Genomic DNA, 6,705 nt, shown 5'->3' with positions numbered 1-6,705 from the left:
AGGGTTGAGATTTTTAGATGATAATAATGGTAGTATTTGGGGTCATAATAGTGGTGGTGGTGGAGAAAGCGGAGAAGGGGTTACAAGAAGATGAGAGAGGTGATGTGCAACAGAGGTACAGTAGAACATGACGTCAGATTCCGGCGGAGAAGGGGAAGTGAAGAGGAGAGTGGTAGGATTTTATTGAAGCACGTGATGATCGTTTCTCTCTTTCAATCAATAAAACTGATAACGAAGCTAAGGTACTTTGTGCACAGTGTGCTACTCATTTTATTTCCCGTTTAATTACTTTCTCAGTTTCTATCGTTTAATGAAATTTTCATATATTTTGATCTCTAATGTTATATCAAATTTTGTAATTAAATATTTATCATAATAAAAATATTAAAGTTAACAAAATATTCTGTTAAATAAAATAAATATATCTAATACTTGATTGAATATTTTATATAGATTAATAGAATATTTCGTTAATTTTAATATTTTTATCATGGTAAAGACTTAATTATAAAATTTAACTAGTGTAAGACCCGCGCTACGCGCGGGCCAAATATTAATCAATTCTATAAATTTGTTGGTGTTTATGTATTAATACTAATAGTTATTATTTCTAATTTGAAAAAGTCTTAATATATAAAAATTTATTGGACAATGTATAAGACGATTTCATCTTCTATTTTTCAGAAGCCAAAAAATTTTGTTATTTTTAGCTATGGGTCAAATATTGATCTATTATAAAAATTTGTTTGTATTTATCTGTTAATACTAATAGTTGTTACTTTTAACTTGAAAAAGTCCTAATGTATACAAATTTATTGTACAGTATATAAACGGTTCCATCCTCTATTTTTTAGAAGCAAAAAAATTTTGTTATTTTTGTAGCACATATTAGCGAATTTTACTTAAATATAAAAAATATTATAAATGTGTATTAAAATAAATGTTGTTATACTTTTTTACTATTATACAACCCCAAAAAATTAAAATTTTAATAAAAATAGTTTATATTGTAATTACTAATTACACTAATAATAAATACTAACTAAATGACATTTAATTATATTATTAGACTCCTAGTGTAAACGCAAGTCATATACTTAATCCAGTTGATCCTATTTATATATGTTTTATTTACAAAAAACAAATTTTTTAAAAAAATTAACTATTCAAAACATTTTCCTAATATGTTTTCCACCCTTTGCGCATACTGTTTCATAAATTAACTATCGAGATTATTTTTCTTTACATATTAATAGACTATACTTATTTAAAATTTGAATGATCTCTTTCTATTATATAATTATCCGACTCTAAGATCAAAATGATAAATTTTTTATTATACATACGTTTAATCTACTTATAAAAATTAAAATATAAAATTTGGAATCATTAACTTATAGAACACATTTTAATTAATTTTTTTTTCAATGTATATGAATTTACTGATATATAAAAGTGAAATCAACAATTTCATATATGTTCTAAGTATCAAGAACAATGTTATATAATCAATAAAATTTTTCATTTATCCCAAAACTTGGCTAGGTTCTTAAATAAGTAATAATTTCATTATAAAAATTTCATAATATAAAATTAAAATCGAAATTCAACCCTTAACATTTTTTTAAAAGTAAACACATTATTTTATACATAACTTATATAAAATTAGATTGCATTGACTTTTAAAAAATAAACTTATATTTTTTTGTCTTTTTTTAAAAGTCTTTTTTTTAATAGACAAAAGATATTCCATATTTGAATAGATTTTTTAAAATGAATTTTCAAAAATTAAGAACATCTTTTACTTTTGTTTTTTTATAAAAAAAAATACTCTATCTTTTTATAGGTAAGAGAAATCAAAAGATTTTCAATTTGATCAAGTGATGACATAAAAAGTGACTAAAAGCAAAAACTTTTTAAGACTAACCAAATGCTATATCTAAAAGCAAAATTCAATATATTTGACGTGCAACAACTGCACATGTAACTTAATTCTTGAAATGGAGAAAGTTCCTTTTGTAATATCAAAAGTTTACCACATTTTACTTTTGGGACCTTTGAATGTAATCACACTTTATTTGAACTCAAACTCCCTACTATACATGTGTTTCATGCAGACAAAATTTAAAATTATTAGAAAAACACAAATCCAAGATTTGTAAAGGCAGGAGTTGATGAATACAAATAACAAAACCCAACTGATAAATTAACAACTCAACATCTATTAGCCTATTAGGTGCATGTGAAGGGGGAGTGATGAGAAAATTTCTTTTTTGATCAATGAGATAAAAGATTTTCAACAATGTAACGGTGAATGCATATCTGGAACACATAAATATATTTCAATATTAGATCCAATTAGTGAAAATGAAATGAATATAACATATGATTATCTTGTCTTCTCTATATGCCCTATTCCTTAAAATAATATCATTTCAGAACTCAAATCACAAATTAAAAACCCAAAAACTCCCAAAAGTACAACTGAATAACAAATCAGCTAATAAAAAATATTAAACAATACTAAATACTAACAGTTTCTTTTTCTACATGATAATCAAATAGGAATAAAGAATCAGAGGTAGAAAAATAATGAAAAGAAACCAAAAGCAACAACAAAAAATTAAATTAGAATAGAAATATAAATTCAAGCAAAAACAAAGATATTGACTAAATAAAAGACCTACAACAGAATTTAGATATCAAGTCAGTTGTAAAAAAAATACATTCTCCATACCATAGTAATTTTCTACTACTATGATGGAGAAAGTATGCATTTTGGTCGCAATAACCTAAAACTTGGATAAATGACTTCTGTATTTTGATTAAAAATATTATAAAATCAGATTAGAAAATTGAGATAATAATTCTACAATTAATAGAACTAATTAAAACAATATTAGTACATCAAATCTTATATATGCACACATATATCAATTGAAGTAAGTCTTTTACCCAACTATTTATACCTGTGCACTTTAACAACTATGTATACTTCCGATCACTTTCGTCTGCACAAATGTCATAAACTTACAAAGTAAAATCAAAGTAATAAAATAAAATCAACAATAATTATTCTACATTGATTTAGAATCTGAATTTGGAATCTATTGAAAAACAGTAATATTAAAACTAAGAGATATATCTTAAAAGTACAACCATCTCCTTCAAACTTCTTGTGTTTTCTCAAGAGTACTTTAGGAAGCTTTGATCTGATTCATTCTCAATTGCATCTATCAGTTATAGGAGGAACTTGCACCAGTAAAAATAATAATAATGCCTTAGGGAATGAGATGATTGGAACAAATAGTACCAGTCAAAGTATAAAAAAATGAGAATGAACACAATTGAACAAAATAAAAAAGGTACAATATCATACAAATTCAAAGTTATGAACATTACATCTTCATAACTTCATAAAAAATAATCCTTAGGCAAGCCAATTTGAGACACATGATGGAAAAAAATATTTTTAGGAAGAGACTAACATGTTTATCCATTAAAACAACCATCAGTGCTACATGAATACATGTTGAAATTCAAAGTGAGACAACATATGAGTGGCAATGGTGCTATTGGCAACTAAACCATTAACCATATATGGTCCCTAAGATAAAATTGGAAGCATTTGCAGTTTGAAGCAGAAACTTATTCATGATGATGAATTGAAAATTCTACATATGAAAATATCATTCATTTACTTTTTCTCTTCTGGGTTCAGCTTTACACCAATATGCCTTATATCAAAAGTAATTAAGCCAACTTCAAATCACATATAAGTGAAAAACACATCTAGATGTGAGTATCCAAATATTCCTTTCCTAATCTTAAACAGGTCTCTATTATGAGGCAAAAGTCACAGGATCAAGCTCTAACAAAGCATTATGATCGAGACATGAATATAATTTAATTTCCATACCATACATTCTTTACCCAAACTATAGCAGCAGCAAATCTTATAAAATAAGATCACATGGTCGAGCCATGGCTTTCAAAAGAAATCATTTTAATAATTAGTATATAATCTGTACTTAAATATCTTTAGTATAAAGTTTCAAAGATCCTAAAAGCATATAAAGACCCGAATGATTTATTTACCACTATACAATCTTCCTTAAAATCATTTGTATACATTAAAAGAATTCGGTCTATGAATCTATTCTTTAACTGATATGATCATCCATCTATATATACCCAAAAACTGTGATTCTTAGTGTGTAATCTATATCTATTCTCTTCTCCCCTCCATTGCATATATATCATTATGAAATTATGCTAATAATTATGTACTAAGTGATTATCAAACCGAAACACTAAGTCATAGAGAATAACACATCACTGACGACATTTGATAATAAAAACAAAATACATCATGTTCAATATTTTATTCAAAAGATGTTTACCTAACCAATTCAACTGAGGGTGCCACTTGATTGGCCTCACTCGGGGCTTGTTGCTTTTTCTGCCTTTTATGCAATTTCTGAAACAATAACATAACACAAATAATATATTAATTAAAAATGAGGTTATTAGTAGCACAACAACTACATCATCTCCAAGGATCAATATAATGGTGCAAATCGAATGGTGAACAGATTAAGCAATATTATCTATGTTGAAAATAAAATCATGAAAATTGAATACACTTAAAAGTTCAAATCAAAGGGGGAGGAGCAACACAAAAGGCAAGAGAGAGCAATTAAAAACTTTTAACAATAGCACAAAATTAGTATGAATATATCTCATATTATCTCTGCATTCTTCTCTGTACTTCTAAACCACAATCGAGCAGCTACATCCAAGTTCATCATATCGAGAGCACACAAGAAACATGCAATTGAAGTCTAGTACACATGCTAATGGAATCACTATAAAATTCAAGTTCATGATCTCTTCTCTAATATAATGCTAACAATTAATTAGTTAACTAAAATTTGTTTGTTTTACACATAGTGACCTGTTTTTCAAATTTCAATTAGTTAACTAAAAAATGTTTGCTTCTCAAAATACAGGAAAGGAAATCTATATAATTTTTAAGTTGTTATAGTTATAGAAAATAGTCAAGAACATGGTTCAATGATTAAAAAATTGCCGACAAACCATAACATAGAACTGTAGCAGTGGTATATACTGAGTTCATAGAAATTGCAATGCAAACTAAAAATTGAAAGGTACATTCATTATGAAGGAAGTTGTTTATGAACTATTATTAGTATTATTGCTGCATATTCACAAAATACTGCATGTAATGACTTTAACCATTTGCATTATCTGTGTGCCATTGAGTTTTTAATATTTATATATGGAAGGAAACTCATTTTAAAGGAAACTCGAAACCAAATATACAAAAGTTATGGAAGGAAAAGGAAGAACAAAATTAGTTAAATACATATAAACTTAGTTAAATATTAATGTTTGCCATCCAAAAATTAAACTGAACAAACTAAAGAAGAGACAAAAATGATATAATATAAATAAAAGAAAGGTAAAAAAGATAGCAATTAAGGCAGACGCATCACTCATACCGTTTTGATATGATATGATATAAAGATTTAATTAAAAAATATAAAAATTTAATTAAAAATTAGATAAAATAATTATTTTTTTAACACAGAATTTCTAAAACTATCTTAAACATAGTATTTAAACAATAAATTTTAGTATGACTATGTTAGAGTAGTTTTTTTTTTCCAAAGATAGTAGGTTATATTTCATTAATTATTGAAAAATAAAATATAAAGATGTCCAAAAGCAGGACAGCATAATGAAAGGTGGGAATTTCCCAAAAACACTACACTGAAGGTATTCATCCAACGGTGCAAGGTCGAAAAACGAAAAAAATCTTAAAGAAGAAAGAATGATAAATCAAATTGAATGCAACTAAGAGCTTGCCTCATGGAGATGACGACCTAAATTGGGAGTTCTTTGGATTTCACGGAGCAACTTGACAGAGCTTGCTAGAATGGCAGACAGCATTGAAGTAGAACCTTCAAAAATCAACTGGTTGCGAGCTTTCCAGCAGTTCCAGCAAATGATGGAAAGCAATTGAGGATTACGGTCATCATTCTTCAACAGGTTAAGCATCTCTGTTGATGCAATCCACCATGTCCAAAAGTCGTTAGGACTCTGAGGGGGAAGACAGTCACGAAGATAACTCTGAGACCATACATCTTTAATTCTAGAGCAATCGATCAAACAATGAGTGACTGTTTCGGTGGCTTCATGACAGCAGGGGCATATTGGTGATATAGATGGGATCCGGTGATGAATCTGAGCAAGCACCGGGAGCCGGCCATGGAAAGCTTTCCAGATAAATAGCTTAATTTTGTGAGGCAAGTTCAACTTCCATAGATCAATCCACGGTTTTTTCTGTTGCATATAATTAGGGCAAAGCTCCAGAGGCGGATGGTAAAATAAATAGCCAATTCTGTAACCTGAAGCTATATCATATTGTTTGGATTTGTTCAAATCCCATTGCAATTTGTCCCTACTCTGCTGAATTTTAACTGACAAAATCCTGTTTGCAACGTCTTGGGGAAATAGTTCTTGAATGAGATTCTAATTCCAATTCCTATCTTCAGTAATTAGATCTTTAACTCTTGGAACCAACTCAGCAATAGCTTGTCTATTTGGCATGTCAGAAATCATTAAAGGATACGGAGGAGGCAGCCAAGGATCCTCAAAGGTTTGGATATTCTCTCTAGT

This window comes from Arachis duranensis, chromosome 2, assembly GCF_000817695.3.
Source record: "Arachis duranensis cultivar V14167 chromosome 2, aradu.V14167.gnm2.J7QH, whole genome shotgun sequence".
Taxonomy (NCBI): Eukaryota; Viridiplantae; Streptophyta; class Magnoliopsida; order Fabales; family Fabaceae; genus Arachis; species Arachis duranensis.
The sequence above is the reverse complement of the archived record's forward strand: the minus strand, read 5'-3'. Positions refer to the sequence as shown.